This window comes from Ambystoma mexicanum, chromosome 11 (genome assembly GCF_040938575.1).
Source record: "Ambystoma mexicanum isolate Mex_15411 chromosome 11, UKY_AmexF1_1, whole genome shotgun sequence".
Taxonomy (NCBI): Eukaryota; Metazoa; Chordata; class Amphibia; order Caudata; family Ambystomatidae; genus Ambystoma; species Ambystoma mexicanum.
Window position 1 is genome coordinate 100,924,049 of NC_090934.1, and position 18,241 is coordinate 100,942,289.

An 18,241-nucleotide genomic window follows, 5' to 3' on the forward strand; every position below is an offset into this window, starting at 1 on the left:
CAGGGTAGGTGTGAGACTCAGCAGTTTACGGGTGTTGACAGGCCCCTTCACTGCTTCAGGGTAGGTGTGAGCCTCAGCAGTTTACGGGTGTTGACAGGCCCCTCCACTGCTTCAGGGTAGGTGTGGGACTCAGCAGTTTACGGGTGTTGACAAGCCCCTCCACTGCTTCAGGGTAGGCGTGAGACAGTTTACAGGTGTTGATACGGACAGGCCCCGTCACTGCTTCAGGGTAGGCGTGAATCTCAGCAGTTTACAGGTGTTGACAGGCTCCTCCACTGCTTCAGGGTAGGCGTGAGACTCAGCAGTTTACAGGTGTTGACACTGACAGGCCCTGTCACTGCTTCAGGGTAGGCGTGAGACTCAGCAGTTTACAGGTGTTGACACTGACAGGCCCCGTCACTGCTTGAGGGTAGGCGTGAGACTCAGCAGTTGACAGGCCCTGTCACTGCTTCAGTGTAGGTGTGAGCCTCAGCAGTTTACAGGTGTTTACAGGCCCCTCCACTGCTTCAGGGTAGGCGTGAGACTCAGCAGTTTACAGGTGTTGACAGGCCCCTTCACTGCTTCAGTGTAGGTGTGAGACTCAGCAGTTTACAGGTGTTGACAGGCCCCTCCACTGCTGCAGGGTAGGCGTGAAACTCAGCAGTTTACAGGTGTTGATAGGCCCCTCCACTGCTTCAGGGTAGGCATGAGACTCAGCAGTTTACAGGTGTTGACACTGACAGGCCCCGTCACTGCTTCAGGGTAGGCGTGAGACTCAGCAGTTTACAGGTGTTGACACTGACAGGCCCTATCACTGCTTCAGGGTAGGCATGAGACTCAGCAGTTTACAGGCGTTGACAGGCCCCGTCACTGCTTCAGTGTAGGTGTGAGCCTCAGCAGTTTACAGGTGCTGATAGGCCCCTCCACTGCTTCAGGGTAGGCGTGAGACTCAGCAGTTTACAGGCGTTGACAGGCCCCTTCACTGCTTCAGTGTAGGTGTGAGCCTCAGCAGTTTACATGTGCTGACAGGCCCCTCCACTGCTTCAGGGTAGGTGTGAGACTCAGCAGTTTACAGGTGTTGACACTGACAGGCCCCGTCACTGCTTCAGGGTAGGCGTGAGACTCAGCAGTTTACAGGTGTTGACACTGACAGGCCCCGTCACTGCTTCAGGGTAGGCGTGAGACTCAGCAGTTTACAGGTGTTGACACTGACAGGCCCCGTCACTGCTTCAGTGTAGGCGTGAGACTCAGCTGTTTTCAGGTGTTGACACTGACAGGCCCCGTCACTGCTTCAGGGTAGGCGTGAGACTCAGCAGTCTCATCTGCCTCTTTCCAGATAAAGCGTTCAGGGTGAAACTCAGCTTTCTAGATGCTAATTGCCTCTCTTTAGAGGCTAAACCGGTTCAGGGTCGTACCAAGACTCAGAAGTTTCAAGTATTTCATCAGCCTCTTTACAGCTTGAGGCTAAGTGTGGGACTTCTTAGTTTCCAGACTTTCTTTGCACTCATCACAGCCTCAAGGTGTGTGTGAGATGCAGCAGTCTCCAGGCCCTCATTAGCCTCTTCCTGAGCTCAACAGGTTTTATCTTCCCTTTCCAGGTGTCTGTGGACTGGTCCCTGGGACCTTTATCCCACCTTAGTTCTATGTTTCTGAGCAACAGCAGATGCAGGAAGGGATTAAAATCCACGGCTGCCATCTTGGACTGCATTTCTCCTCTGTGCAACAACATGCAGGCTCCAGGCTTCTCTCTACCCTTGTGGCGTTGTCTGGCTGGACGGAAGTTCAGGTTTCTCTTGCCTGGTGCACGGCTGTGAATTCTGACGGTTCCCCAGGGTATCAGGGTAAATGATTTAATAAATGTTGCTTTCATGCTCTTACCACATACACGTGTTAAGCGTAGATAACCCCAATGCAAGTTGTATCATTTACTGCAAAGATAAGAGTGAAGGTAAAGTGCTTCTGAAAGTGGTAAAGAGTCCTCTGTGTCTACTGGAAGTCGGAGCCCATTGGCTTGCTCTATATACATACAGTGGAACACGCCTTTTGAGCCAAGTCACATGCTACAGCGCCACCCAGTAACCATCACTGGAATTTCATTTCTATCTTAGAGCCAAGTATGATACAAGCCAGTAACCATCACTGGAAGTTCACCTCTATCTTAGAGCCACTGAACAAGGAATTGTGGGTATGCAAATTAGCCCAAATCTAACAATATAAAAAAAGTCCAGATGTATGTTTGTCCTGTATGTCTAATGCAGCCATCACCTGTTGTCATGCTAGAGGGAGCTGTTGCCTTAGGCTATACAGAGACAATGCCAGTTTACATAGCTTTCCCTGTTGTTACCGCTAGAGGGAGTTGTTGCCTTAGATTATATAGTGGTCCCACTGTGTCAATGAAAACATCCACTTTGGCCCATGTACTTTTGACACTAGTATTTATATAATACTCACTGTTTATATCCTTAAAAGCTGTCAGGATTTTCCTACTAGGTGGGTCCATGAACCCAGCCCCTAACTGCAGTGCAAGCTTAAGGCATTCAGAAATTTCGACTGATCGACTAGAACTGTGGAAGTGACCAATCCTGAATCGAGATCAAAATGTATGACATTCCTAGGGGCCTACACATGGTCACACGTGGATGCTTTGCTGGTTCTCGCAAAGGTCAAGAAAGGAACTTGAGAACTTGACTCCATGCTTACCTAGTAGGTTCCGGTGCGCTTGCTCATCTCTCGCGCCATCCTGCATAGCTCGCACCAGCCACAGAAACACATCGACAAGGCGTCATTGCAGATGGTGCCCTGAGGGTGCAAAGATATTGGAAGTTCATGTACACATGCGAATGAAATGCCCTCTTTAGGACCCTAGCACATTGAAAATCGCTGCTTCTGACATCACAGACAGTAAGTGGGAAACACATGACAGTTCCTTTTATATGATATTTTATTTGTATCGCGCTCATACACAAGCGTTTCAGAGCGCGACGAGGCAAGGAAGGGGAATAAGGGAGGATAAAACAGCGATTTTACTAGTCCCAGTGACATTGAGAACGTGCAAGTGCAGGGGAAAGGGAAGGAGAAAAGTGCAAGGGGAGGGGAGGAGTGAAAAGTGCTGAGCAAGGGATAAAACAGCAACTGGTTTTGCAGCCAGCAAGGTGGCAAGTGCAGGTTAAAGTGCAGACAAGGGGTCTCTGATAAGTGGAGGTGAGGGGACTGTAGGGTTACAGATACAGATCCAAGTGCAAGGATTGCCAGGAAGTAGTGCGTGTGTGTGTGTGTGGCTGGGGGGGCAGGGACCTGGGCCCGAAAATCTGAGGGTAACCAGGTGCCCGGTGCCGAGCAGATGTGTCCCAGATGACCTATTTTAATTTTCCATAGAGCCACCCTTTTATTGTCTGTGGTGAGGTGCTGGGGAGACTACACGCCACGCCAGAAACTTTGCTGCGCAACAGAATGTGGCTCAACATGGTAACCAGATATTCCATTGTGGCTCCACATTGTTCTCCCATCACACTTGGCTGAATCTGCAACCTTTGGATCTTAGATGTTTTGGACTACAGCTCCCATCATCCCTAGCCAGCATAGTCGATAGTGGGAGATCATGGAAGGTGCAGTCCAACATCTGAGAGAGCATTGTGAGTATTTTATTAGGGTGCTTGGGGTAAAGGCGGGTTAGCACATATCATTCTGAGTAACATGTTGAGAAATAGTGATGCCTACTTGTAACAGTGAAACAATGGCAAACAAAGAACACTTTGAAGAGCCATTCCGTGGGGGAAAACTAAACAACTTTCTTTATTTGTTCTGGCTGCTTGTAGATGGTGTTTGGTTATTTACCCATCCATAAAAGCCCACAGCCATGCTAATCCCTGTGGCTATTCCCACTCACTTCCTGCCCCACCCTACCCAAAGCACAACCTCCTGGGTTCTCTTTGAGCTCGCTTTATCGAACCGCAAAAATGTGTGCTCAAAGTGCCTGCCATTGTTTTTTCAAAGCAGTCTTCTGAGAGTTAATGACTTAATTGGAGCTGTAAACACACCACTGGTGTAATACACATGTCTTAACCAGGTCTGCCTTCAGCCACTCCGATTTACAAGCACCCTGCATGTCCTTCACTGAAGTCCGGTTAGAAACAAGCATTGGCAAAGCCAATACTTTTGGCTTGTGTACGAGTATTAGGCAATTGGCAAGTACTGCTATTATATGTCCATGTATTCGCACCATTTTACAGCTGCTGCCATTGATGGCCAGTTAATACCAATGGCTGACAAATTCCTTTCCCAAAAGCCAAAACTGTTGGCATTGCCAATGCTTGTTTCACTAGCAATCACAACTTCACAATACTTGGCCAAGGATGTGAGAACGAGATGGCAATAAACGGCAAATGAAGAATGCCTGGCAAGTGCCTATAGAAAAGTCAAAACCGTTTGGTCAGTGCTTGTTTTATATGGCATTTAATGGTATCAGGTAATAATATCGCCATATATATGGTCGCCGTAAATAATATCGCCGGGAAAATGTCGTGGCGATATTATTTGGGTGACCATATATATGGGGACAGGGGCAAAAAAAAAAGAAAAAAAGAAAGTTTGGGGGTTGCGGGGGTGTCCCCCGCATGTTCTATGCAATAATGTCACCACAAAAAAACTGCCATTTTTCGCATGGCGAGATTTTTGTGGTGACATTATTACATGGAACCCATTTAATTAAGGTAATTGAGATTGGTTACTTAGAACGCGCTTAATATCCAGAGGTTTTTAAGCTCGGACCCGGGGTTCAAACCTGTGTTGCTCTGTGTCGTCTTGTTGCCAAGGGGAAAGTGTTGCCCTTGAGCTATCCTCCCGGGCCAAGGTCCATGTGCTTTCTAGACCACCCGTCCCAATTTTGTTAACTAATTGACTTGGGGTACAGGCAAATAACTTGTTTTCTTCAGGGCCATACACGCTCAAATTGGGAAGCCAAGATTAGAACCCACGTCTCTTTCTTCAACCGCAGTCCATAACTGTACCCTTATGGGAAATACGCCACTACAGTGAGCCTTATACGCCGATCATATTGTCCTGTATTTTTCAACTCAGACCCATACATATTTCAAGAAAGGCAACTCTAGTTAATAGCATAGTCAGACTCAGGGCTTTAAGTGGGTTGGGGCTAGCCGCGCCAGTCTCCAAAAAGGGCTCCAGAGCCGGAGCCCTGCCACAATTTCCCCCACAACTAGGCCCAGCCAGCAGCCAGCCTTAGACAGCCCATGTAGCTGAAGCACTGCAGAGTTAAAGGGCTGCCTGCAGGTATCAGCACTTCGGATTAGATAAAAGAAAAGGTATCACCTTTTATTTTTTTCTAAACCGAAGTCCTGAAGCCTGCAGTCAGCCATTTAAATGCATAGTTTTCGGCTAGATGGGCTGCCTGGTACCTCGGTACTCAGAAACAGGAGGAAGACTGGAGTGCTCGGTCTCTCCCTTTGTTTCAGAGTGAAGAGTCATCATGCAGCTGGAAGGCTTTTAACCGTGCTGTTAAAGGGCTTCCTGCTGCTTGATGATTACTCAGAAACAAAGGGAGATGCCGGCCTTCCAGCCCTCCACCTGTCTCTGAGTACAAAGACATCATGCAGCAGGCAGAGCTTTCAGTCAAGGAGTTGCGTGATTAAAGGGTTGTCTGCGGGGTCTCCAGGCAACCCTTTAACCACGCGTCTCCTTGAATGAAAGAGCTGCCTGCTGCATATGAGATTTGCTCTGCAGAGCCCAAAGCAGACCATCACAGCTTCTGGGGTATACCAAGAACGATGGACTCCTCACTCCTGCCTTTCAATTTCTAAGAAACATTCCCTTCACTTTGAAGCAGTCCTTCCCGACGCACACCGAATCTATCCAGACCTCGGTCTCTTTCCTAGAAACGTATTACCATAGTTAATAAGCATAATCTTTTTATACAGTGCTCATCACAATCACAATTTTATCTCGATACTTAAATAAAATGTATCATTATGTTCCAACTCAATAATACACATTTGGACCTCAGAAGGAAGTGCAGCTGAGTGTGCCCTGCTGGGCATTGAAACTGTGACCTGCAGGTTAAACGCACTAGGCACACAATCCACTGAGCTATCTAGCAGGCTTATTTACCCATCCACCAAACCCAAAGCCAAGGCAGTTGAAGGAATTGACATGTTCCAGCATACCTTACAAGCACTATCCACTTTTTACATACTCCCTGCTTTAACAGTTCAATAGTGGGTGCAGGAAACAGTAGGAACACTTTCCCACTCATCCCCCAGCTGTGCCCCCCATCCCGAGAAAAGCTACCTCTGCTTACACTAACTTAATAATGTACTCTACTAGGTGTCGTTTACCTGTAAACCAAAACTATTGCATTGGAGTACAGATAGGAGGGAGGTGGGAAGGGGGACACACAGCCTGTGGGCATTGTTTGAATATTTACCTCCCCCACTGACCCCCCCCTCCCCCCCGCTCCCTCCATGGCCATGTTCATCCCTATGGCCATTCCCACCCACTACCTGGGCCTTCCTAGCCAAAACACACCCTCCGAGGGTGCCCTTGAGCTAGCTCCATCATGCACTAACATCAAACGTTGTACTGTCTAGTGTTGCATAAGGGTATTTCTAACTGGGCACCTTTGGCCATATTTCCTAACATTTGCACCAGTGCTAAAAAGTGAACACGTGCTTTAATAATACGGAAAGGCCCAAACAGGTGTGACAGTCCGTATTATCTAAAAATGTTTGCACTCGGGCAAAAAATAATCAGACAGTGTTTATACTATGTTTCCTGCGTAACATAGAAATTAAATCTTTTTGCTACCTTTCCTTTTCATGTTGCTCTGCAAATATGGTAAATTTTGCCCATGTGAGAACATTTTTAGATAAAACAAATTGGGGTTATACCTATTTGCACCAACCTGTATTATCTAAACTGCACCATTGATCCTAAATTAATTTGCTCCCTTGTTGTGCTCAAGGGCAACGTTTTTATAATCTGGCCCCTGGTGTGATACAATTGTTTTAAATAAGCGTGCCTTCAGCCACATGATTTAGGAACAATACGTGTATCCTCACATCTGTTCCTTGCACCGATTTCCTGTTAAAACCAAGCCTTTGCAAAGGCAATAGTTCGGGCTTTTATGGTGGCACTATCACAATGGCACTACCTGCCCATAAGATGACAAATGGTTTAAGTAAGTGGGCATATTATGGCAGTGCCCGGAAAATGCCGATCTAATGCCTATGCAAGAACCAAAACTGTTGAATATGTCAATGCTTGTTTTTATTATCCTGCCAGGGCCAGTACTGAGTGGGGGCAAGAGGGTAGGGGGTGACTATCCACCTTGCCTTGCACTATTGGCCCCTTTACTGAGGTTCTATTTTATGCTGCTCAGTCAGGCCTGCTCAGGTTAGCCACAAGCTTCTGTAATCTAGTCTTCCCATTGGGCCCTTAGTACTGATAATGGCTTTCCAGTTCCCAGTCCCACCTGGGTCATACCATTTATGTCAGCAGGCAGGAAGCTCCACCATGAAACCAGCAATCAGACCCTGATGTGGACAATAACATCAAACTGTGTGTATGCCACTGTGTTATAACCTATATATATACATATATATATATGTTATGTTATCCAATATTTATACTGCACCCATCACCACCATAGTAGTCTTACAGCACGTAGCCTTGTCCGAAAGGTGGCATATTGTGACCCTGCCAGGGTGACCTACGTCTGTGGAAAGGAGGAAGTACACGAAATGTTCTATTAGGGGACATAATAGTGCCAAATGTGTGGGACCAGGTGGTCGGCATAAGAAACTGAGCAATAATTATAATTGCTTATTTATAAGGAGCTTAATACCGAAGAGGTTTCTAAGCCAGAACCGGGATTCGAACCTGTGTTGCCCTGTGTAGTCAAGAGGAGCGCGTTGCCACTGAGCTATACTACCGTGGTCAGATAACAGTGTTTCCAGGCTTTCTGCTCTGTACACCAGCACTCTGGCATCTGTGCTATCCAGCCTTAAAGCTTTGTAATCTGGCATTTTATTAACCAGAATGGCAGGAACCGGTTATTAAAGCGCCCCGGTTAATGGAGTGCCAGATAACAAAGCTTCTACTGTATTATTATTATTATGACTAAACAGCCGTCTGGCCCTGTTACCCACCAGTCTGGTCAGCTCCCTTTGCGAGCTCCTTGGCACAATGAAGCAGGCTGCTTTGGAAGTCCTGGCACCATCTGCGTTCAAGGGCCGACCCCTTTAGAAGGCGTCTGCACTAGGAGTTGCACTTCCTGAAAGGCACGTGATCAGCCACTTACCACACCACAGTTCCTGACCCACTCCTCCCACCCTAAATAAAGCGTTGCATGGGTTTCCGCTCACTGAAACCCAGTGTTGAAACCTTCCACCTTCCCGGGTTTCGGTTGCACGCTGCGAAACTGGGGGAATTGGGCAATCTTGATGCCAGGGGTCATGCGGTTGAGAAGAGTTCGTTAAATAAGTTTCACAGACCAAGACCACATAGTTAAGGAAAAGGTTGAGGTAGCCCGGTGGGCTAAAGCACCTGATTCAATAGTATGTGGATTATGTACAGGTCACAGGTCTCAATTCTGGGAGGTCCTTATGATTGCCACTGAGATGGGTTATAACACCAATATTTAAGTTCCGAGTCATTATTTTGTGGTTTACAATATATATATTTTCTATACTGTCATCTGCATTATTAACTTTAGGGACAGGCACATACCTTACATGTGTATCCCACCACACTCCTACCTTCAAAAGCCACTACGTGGATGGACATCCCATCACCTGTGCCAATGACTAGATTTGTGATATAAAGTAGCGTTTAGTTACTCAAATGACTGCATTTGGTCACTCCAAAGAGCCATCGTAAAACTATGACATTTTCTTGCAGTGCTTGCACGCTGCCTCAGTTCCATTATTCCGAGAATTTAGATGCTGTTTGAAATCACCCAATTCCCATAATTAGCTGTGCTGGAACAAGGTTAATCACTATTTAGCAATTGGACGAAAGACTTTAGAAATTCTTAGTTCTTCACAGGCTAAAGTAATGTTGACAAAATAATCTTTTAAACTGTGAGTCACTTCCTTTGAGAGTGTTCATCTCTTTGTGGAGCAATACTCAGGTCAATTAGTCTGCCTTAGATTGCACCTATGCATCCTGAAGAAGACCTGTAAAATTTAGCATCCGTTGGCCGAAACATGTCGACATGTTTTGCGTCTTCTAAGTCAAGAAAACTGTTCTTTCAATCATGTGGATAAAAGGACATATGATGGTCTGGAAGTCTGCCCAGAGCAATGCACGTGATTTTTGATTAATTTAAAACCTTCCAGCCATTATCTTTAGTGTTGTGATAGTCACACAGAGTGGAACAGACATACCGAGACAGGCGTTCAGGGCCTTCTGTGCCTTCAGACCAAAGCTATGCCTCACTAATGACATCCAATGAGGCTGAAACCTGGCTGTGGGTGCTTGATCTCTTGTGCAGAAGGGATGTGACCACCAGTATGGTCTGGACTGCCCGTTTTGGGGTGGGACTAAGCAAGCGTATGCTGCATATGGTCTTCCCCCTTCTGTAATGGCTTGGCAGGCTGGCAAGGGGTAGTCTGGAGGGTTTCCAACAGCAATGCAAGAGGTTAGGATTTATTCAAAATCTCATCTTCATGGTTGAGTTACATAAGTGACAACTTGTCTCCATTGCGCAACAGAAATGTGTCCTTGGCAGCGAGTGCTGATAAATAAATACTCTCTAAAATGCACAATTTGTGAGTGTATGAAAATATACAAAGTGTTTATTGCATACATAACCAGAGGAATTATCTTTTCTACACAGAAAAAGCAGAACATTCAAATGCCTTTTTTGCTGACCAAATGGCAACATGAGAATCACAATTTACACAACAATGTTGCCTTCACAACTCAAATCGGCCCATTTTTCGAGCCTACTCTTCATTCGGGAACTTCATCAAACTGTTTGGCTTCACAAGGAGTGGAAGTGAAAAGTGGGCGCAGGTCACACACAGTTTATACCATGGCCGCCATTTGGCTCTCAAGATGTTTTGGACCACAGCTCCCATCAGCTCTAGCCAGCGCAGCCAAGGGTGAGGGATGATGGGAATTGTAGTACACCACATTTGGAGAGTCACACGTTGCAGACCCATGGTTCACAAAAACAGTGGCCTTACTCACCCTGATTCCGTAGGAGAGACGCATGTGGGTGCGCAGAGCAGTCAGGCCCCCGGGGGCCATGGCCAGCAGGAAGGGCTCTCCATACTTGTGGGCCACATAGCAGCCAAGAATGCTGGGGCAGAGCAGCCCTAGACAGCCTGGAAAGGGAGAATGACACATGTAATGCCAAGTGTGACAACATGCTTGCATTACTAATAGCACCTCCTACCCGTATAATGCGTTGGTAGCAACATCACAACTGGTGAAATATAGCACAGTTCTGCACTTGTGACATAACAGCTGGCTACACATCGTCAGGTTGTGACGTCAACTAACAGGTAGATTGCTTAAATGCTGCACAGCTCGGTTAAACGATCATCTGGTCATTTAGGCATCTAATATACTAGCTCTCCACTGCCACAGAAAGAGGTCATTTTGTGATATTTGTTTTTTATATATTTCTTTGCCTATACATACTACCCTCAGTCATGCTTCCAAGCTTTCTTGGTCACTCTCCAGCCCATCAACACTAGAATAACGGGATCATATCCAATTCTTGCACCAAACCTTTAAGTTCCACATAAATAGACAATCAATTCACATGTAAGAGGGAAGCAAAATCAGAGAGTAGCTTGTCCAGGCCCCCCAGCAATCCATCTGCTGGCGTAAGGTGGGAAGGTCATATAGCATTGACTAGATTACCCTGTGGTTCACACCGAAGACTAATGCACAGAGGGACTTTACAGTCCGTATCTATAGCCAGACACCAGACCCCTTAAACGTTCTGATGAATTGTACCTAGCTCACAGTTTAGGAGCATAATACTATTGGACCCCGGGGGTGACTGTTTCTCCTCTTCCCCTCCCTTTACGCTTACCTCATGTTGTCGTCACATAGTCATCTATACACGCCCAACTCTTGGTGCCACCACATCTATCAGCAAAACCAGCTCTCCCCCCGGATGTAGGAGTGCTTCTTACAAAGCATTCTTGTGTTAGCCTCCACACTACAGGGGCCCGCTTGAGCACATCTCAGGTCCATCAAGCAAGCACACACCAACTACATCTAGTACCATTCATCGGCTGGTGTTGGCATCACAGTAAAGCCTTTGCTTTTAACCGAGTTTTAAATTCCCGAAATGTTCCGCCATGCTTACCGATAACTGATTACAGTAAAGAAACAATCATCCCTACCACTACACTATGTTACCCCCTCATGGCATATATCATTGCCCTTCTGTAACTGTTCGTCTGCAGGTTAATCCACCCTTTTTATCCCCATCCCACTCAGGGACGTCATTTAGGGGTCGCCAGAGGTCGCAACTACGACCTCTGTGGTCTCCCTTGTGACCTGTCTTGAAAAAAAAGACTTTTTTTTTTGGTAATGCAAGCTCCTGGGCTGTGGCCAGCACAATGTGGCTCTTTACTTCTGGAGTGGCTGGCTTTCTTGTTCAGGCCACTTTAAAACAACGAAGAAAAATAAGAACAGGAGTGCCACAAGTCTAACACTTTCAGCACTGACCCTAAATAAGAAAGAATAGGACTACCAAATAATGTGTCGTTCTGGAATTCTATTCAATAATTGCTCGACTCATCAAAAGTTTATTTCAGGCACACTTCGGGGGGCGAGTCACTGATTTAGTCTGTTCTTAAACGCCTCAACTCAGCCTGAGGTTGATAAATCAGTACCAACACAGGTTGGGTGATATTGGGTGTACATTTTTTCTATATAAAGTGCTTAAGCTTAAGTGCTATATAATAACACATCATTATCATTTGGTCATGGACGTCTGCTTCCATTCACAGTAATTTGGTAATATGGGCCTATACACACTGATCTTAATGATACCTATGGCGATCCATTCTTGTATGAAATGTACATCACATTATAGTGATATCGTAACCATATTTTTCGTAGTGTACAATGCTATGTGATGCCACTTCCTGTTTTGTCAACGGGTGAAAGGTTGTGTTCCATCGCTTCCTGCGATATCACTCGGGGTGGGGTCAAATGACATCTCTTCCTGTGATGTCATTACAGGTCAAGGGTAGTGTGATGTCACTTGCGCTACACCTGGCATTTTGGTGAAATGACGTCCCTGATCCCACTCCCAACCCTCCTCTTTACTATCCACACACTATGCAAAGGGGATGTTACCTAGCAGTTCGGGCTGGACTGCCCCTTTTGGGGTGGGAATCAAGCCTGATTTGCATATTGTCATTCCGTGATGGCTTAGCAGGCTGAAAAGCGATGCTCTGCAGGGTTGCCCAGAGCTGTGCCCGTTGTTATGACAAATTCAAAACCATACAGCCATCACCTTTTTGTTTTCCGCTAGCCTACAGAGGACTGATTGGGGGAGAAGCCTCTTAGTGCGTTCGCTCGCAGAACTTTCCAAAAACAAAGCACAGTTGCTCGAGACGTCCCGGTTCTGATTTCCCGATCAGTTATGGCAGCATACGGGAAGAACCCCTGCAATAGAACAGCAGGGGGGGAGTGATCTCGAGGGACAGGGATACATAGCACCCCAGCATACAAAAGAAGAGGGGGAGGATAGCTCAGGGGCAACGTGCTTGCCTTAGAAGGATGGAGCAACACCGGTTCCATCCCCGGTCCACGCTTAGAAACCTCTGGATATTAAGCGCTTTTATAAATAACCAATTACATTTATGTTGGGCTCAACCTGCAGACTTCCTCCCCTTGAGCCATATAATTGCATACTTGCCAACATTCTGTGACCAAAAAGATGTAGGATTTTTCAAGTTTCAAAAATAATAATTCCCATGAAAATGACATCACAGGAAAATACAAAACCTACAAACAGCACAACATGGAAAGATGTTGAAATGTTAAAAATGTATAATTCTGAATGGTAACCTAACACCAAATTGTCGGCACATAGAGTGTGATGGTGGTACGCCACTTGCTTTCACTGGCGATTCACCTATTGGTTGTCCCGGCAAGAGTGCAGGACAGAGTCAAGTAGCTGTCAGGTCAATTGATTGGTCTGAGCCCAATCAAAGTAATCACCTACCAGCCCACTGTACAGACAGACTAATTAATGTGTTGCTTGCTTTGTCCTGCAGCCTGCCTTAGAGTCACATTAATTACCTACCACTGTAAAAAGCAGTAGGAGCTGTCACCCAAATCTGTAGGTGGTAGGACTGCTTAAAAAGTAGTAGCCTACTGCCTAAATCTGTAGGGTTGGCAAGTATGTAATTGAGGAGTGCAGATCAGAGCCCTGGGGGAAGCACGTGTTAGCATGGAAGTAGAAAGTAAAAGAGGGTATTCTTGCAGAACAATAACAGTACTGAGAAAAGAATACCTGCAGTGAAGGGGCTATATCGCAAGTCTGATACGTTCAACCGGCCAAGATGAAACATGGCGGCGAGTGTTCATATGCCCTCAATTCGCACAGAACTAACGGCAGACATGGAACTCGTGATATCGAGGACACATGAGAGGGAGGTGGGCAGGGGAGTTGCTAGGTCTGGAAAAGACCCGGGGCTAAGCTGATGTCAGAACTGTTGGGACCGGGGGCTAGCTAGTCTTTTGGCTGTAGCTCCTGAGATTCTAACCGGGGCTACAACCAAAAGATCAGGGACTATAGCCCCCTTAGCCCCCCCCTAGCAACGCCCCTGGAGGTGGGCCTACAAAATGGCAGCCAATACTACGACCCCAGAATTAGGAACAAAAGGGCCCATTCAACAGTGCAAAAGAAGGCAGAAGGAGGCTATGCCAAACAGACCAAGCCCCGGGAATGTTTACGGCGAGAAGTGCACAGGGCCTACAGGAGAGTATAACATCCAAGCTTTAAGGAGCCAGTAATTACAGAGAAGGAGGAACTTGATTGGCCAGCCGAGGGATATAGCCCAGATCCTGCTGGCCGCTCCAAGACCACCAGTGTTGGAGAAAAGGCAAGAGTGAAGCCTTGTCTTTCTGGCAGGACTGCTCAGCAAGTTCTGTAGACTCTGAGGAGCTGGGTCCTGTAGTGGGCTCAGGCACCCTTGCCTGGGGCAGGGGGTTATATTTGCTGCAACCTGAAAAAGACGCAAGCAGAGGGATCCCACCCAAAGAGCGAGCCTACTAGGGCAAAAGGGGGATTCCCAAGGTCACAAGTATTATCCAGATGCTTCCAGGACAATGAGAGGAAAACAAGTGGCCTTGCCCTAGAAGGAGAACTTTGGATCCTCAAGCAAAGATTCCAGGAAAGAGACTCATCATTTCACAGCCAAGAAAGAACCGTGCTGAGTGGCTCAGGTGCTTTAATACCTCTATAGACTGTAAGTGAACTGACGGATGCTGCCGTTGCCTGGCAACTCTCTGACCTTGTTCAGAGAGTTCAACATCAGACTCAGGACACCAGTTCCTTTAGACCAGACCCTGGACCCAGATGTAGTAGCCCACCATCATGGCAGTGTTGAAGCTACTTTTTAATTGTTGAAGTATGTATATCGCGCAGCCCGACAGAATAAACTGCGTCTGTGTTCAGGTGATGTTCCCGGTTTTATGCAAGCATAGTATAAGATAACCTGGGCCTGTTGGGAGCTTTTTTCACCCAGATCCGGACTCTTGGTTTCCAGGAGGAAGGGGAATATATCCCGTGCTAAAAAGAGCAGGCCTCTGACCAGAGAAAGCCAAACCTGGACTAGAGAACGGTAGCAGGGGACATGTAGGGGACTACGTTACAGCATCATTCAAGCCTGAATGGCGGAACACCATCTCTGCCTAAATGATGACTAAACCGAGCTCCTCAGCCTAAGCTCCCCGTACCGTCTTAAATGGCTAGACCCCGCCTTTGCATCCTTCTGCATTGACGGAAACCCTATCAGCGTCTCAAGTCATGTGAAAACACTGGGTGTTCACTTAGATGCGGAATTATCCATGCTCAAACACGTCAAGGCGCTCGCCTCCTCAGCGGACTACACCACCAGACTCCTTAATCTCAGCAGTAAATTCCTATCCACTGACCCTCACCCTCGCCAGAGCCATTATAGGCAGTAAACTGCACTATTGCAACGCCATCCTTGCAGGCACCACCACTAAAAATCTGGTTAAACTTCAGCTGGTCCAAAACAATGCCCTCTGGGCTGTATGGGGCCTCAAGCGCTCGGACCACGTCTCCCATGCCAGACGTGATGCTCACTGGTTGCCTATTAAAGCATGCATTGATTTCAAGATTCTCTCCCTAACACACAGATGCATCCTGAATACTGCACCCTCCTTCCTCACCCAACGCATCTCCAAAAGAACCAAACTCCCCTGCCTACGGTCCTCATCCACCTTGTCACTAGCCATCCCTAGATTCTTGAGAAAAAGAGTTGGGGGCACCTGCTTCATGGTCATTGCTCCCGCCCTGTGGAATGCCCTACCTCTCCACATCCAAGAGCAAGCATCCTAACCCCATCTTCAGAAAACTGCTGAAAACCTGACCGTTCGACAAATACAACTAACCTGAATTTAGGGGTATCCATGCTTATGTATCATATTTCTACATGTGTTCTGTTTCTTAAGCGCTGTGATACTTACGGGTCAACAAATGCAATAAATAAGTAAATAGATAACTTGAAGGCCTTGATCATTAACCTCTGGACAATCCATTGCAATTGACTGCCGTGTGGACTATCTTTGATGTAATGCGCACGCCTTCGTTATCTTAAGTTAACCATTGGTTCAACTGAGACTAAACCAATTAGAACCCTTTTGAGATGTGTGTTGCATGCTCTGTTCCTCCTCCCTCCTGACATCTGCAATAAAGTACTCCAGTCAAGGGCACTTAAGCATTTAGCCCGTGGTCTCATAATTTAATTGACACAGAACTAGGTGACTGCCTCGTATACTGTACCCCCGCCCCCACCCATCAGAGGACCTGTTCAAGACGAGGCACAAGCTCTCCTTGCTGGCCGCTGAAGGAGAATCTCCTACTCCTTACTCCCCCCTCCCCCCCAAGTAAGTTACCCCCAGCCTGCCTCGCTTGGTAAAGGCATCTACAAATGTTTACATGTCAATGGTGTAGATACAGGCCCCAGGCCCTAACTGCATATCTTATTTATGTCTGTTCACTAGTCCTTGGACGAGACCATTGTGTTCTCACATATCGTCGGGGTAACGCCGTTCCCGGAGCTCGCCTTTTCGCCGGCTCTAGGAAATGTCACCTCATCAACCCCACACTGCGTGAATTACACTGGCTCCCCATCCCAACTAGGATATGGTTTGAAACTCTGTGCCTCAGCTACAAGGCAGCTCCTGCTGCCGCTACGCTGGCCTCCCTGATGGCCAGACTAAAAACATCGGGCGGCACATGGTAAGTAAGATTATACGCACACTGGAAACGAGACTGGCTCACAAGGAGGAAACTAGGAAACAGTCCTTCTCGTGCTATGCTCCGGTCCTCTGGAACCGCATCCCGGTGGCACCAAGTCTCGTTCAGTTTAGGAGAGAACTGAGGACCTGGCTCTTTCAACAACACCTCGGTGTAACGTAGATGTCCGCTATCTCGTGCACACCCCCATCCATGTATTCTACTGGGATAATGATCACAAATGTTTACTTGATGGCTTGTTAAATTCTCATTGCCAATGTTTTGCTCTATGACGGGTCCCACGCTCTGCTGCTCCTGCGCTAGGTTTGCGCTTTAAAAATAAATAGTACTAATACCAACCCTCCTATATTGTAAAAGTTCCTGCCCCAAGGAACGCCTCTGTCATCTCTGACGTATCCTAGAGTATGTTATTGATTAGTAAATGCCAATAGAATCTACAATAGGACGGCTGCCTCGTTGCGCACTAGCTGCTTCATTTTCTGGCCCCTACTCCCCCAACACCCCCCTCCCCCGGCCACATGAGCCTCCATCTTGCAACACTTCATCAGAGCATTGCCTGTAAGGAACTAAAACCTTTGTGATGGTAGTTACCCTTTGCTAATTGTTGGTCTAGGCATGGGTGGACAGGCCTATTGGGGACTTTCCCAGTAGCCCCCTGGATCATGGTGCTTTGTTTCCAGATTTTAAATGGAAGAGGGGCTGGGCTTGCTCAAAATGTGTACTATGGGGTCACTTTGAACATTATTTCCAGGGCCTCTTTTGGTTCCCAGTCCACCAGTGTGTCTAGTTGTGCACCCATTGCCATGCACAAAATGGAGCACTGCGGTAAACCTAGGCGATCGCACGGGCATCGAGCCGCCTGTGTGGTGCAGTGCCGGCCTGCCTTGCCAAACTCAAAATTAAGCTGCTGGATGTCGATTTCGTTTAAACCAGGAGCTCAACCCCCTTTCTAGGATATATAGCGCCTTGAAGCCACAACTCTTACCAAGAGTCGGATCTGATTATCTTGCTTATTTCATTTATACTGCGTCCCCAAGCTGCTCGTGCCAGTAACTCTTTTTGATTATTTGCTCTTCGAATTTGAAACTTGTACTCCGATACTGAGTAGCATTTCATCATGGTATAGAATGCATCATTCTGAACATTTTTCTGCATACTCTGTTTTTCATTCTGACATATATCTGTTAGTTTAACCTTTTTTGTTTTTTCACATAGTCTCATTGATCGGTGCTACTTTTTCCATCTTGCCTGCGCCTCTGCGCTTTTATTGTTTTTAATTCTGTTTATATTTTATGCGATTTTATTCCAATGCCCTTTCTCCCTTGTGTTATCGAATTTTACTCGCCTATTGGGTTTTAACTGGTGAGCTTTCCCTGTGTATGTTTTTGTCCTGTTGGCTGTATTTGTTAATAGCGCCTGTTTACCTTAGGGCTTAAGGCGCTTTACAAATGAATAAATAAATAAACATACATATGCCGCAGTTATCGCAGCAGTCGCAGAGTTGGGAACTCCATTCGCCGGTTGGAGATATAGTGACCCCAACAGCCGAACCGGGCTGCTGCGTAACGGGCATAGACATTGCTTCTGCACAAATCCGACGAGTTCACAAAATCCTAAAACAGAAAGACACAGTTAGAACAGTGATACAAATGAAAAAAAGAATTGAAGGTACTTACCAATCTACGCTATAAGTGAGCGAGGAGGGCACCCCTGATTAGGTTAAAGAATTGCTCTTGCACTGTGGCCCGACAGGTCTCC

At 46.8% G+C, this 18,241-nt stretch overlaps 1 long non-coding RNA gene across 1 annotated transcript in view; it reads right to left on the reverse strand.

Annotated features, from left to right (window-relative positions):
• LOC138503116 (uncharacterized) overlaps positions 1-18,241 on the reverse strand; it is a 77,793-nt gene that overhangs the window by 26,415 nt on the left and 33,137 nt on the right. The window contains exons 2-4 of the long non-coding RNA XR_011279572.1: positions 17,954-18,096; positions 10,186-10,322; positions 2,680-2,778 (exon numbers count right to left, since the gene is read on the reverse strand). This is a non-coding gene — a long non-coding RNA (uncharacterized lncRNA). The remainder of the gene's footprint in view (positions 1-2,679; positions 2,779-10,185; positions 10,323-17,953; positions 18,097-18,241) is intronic.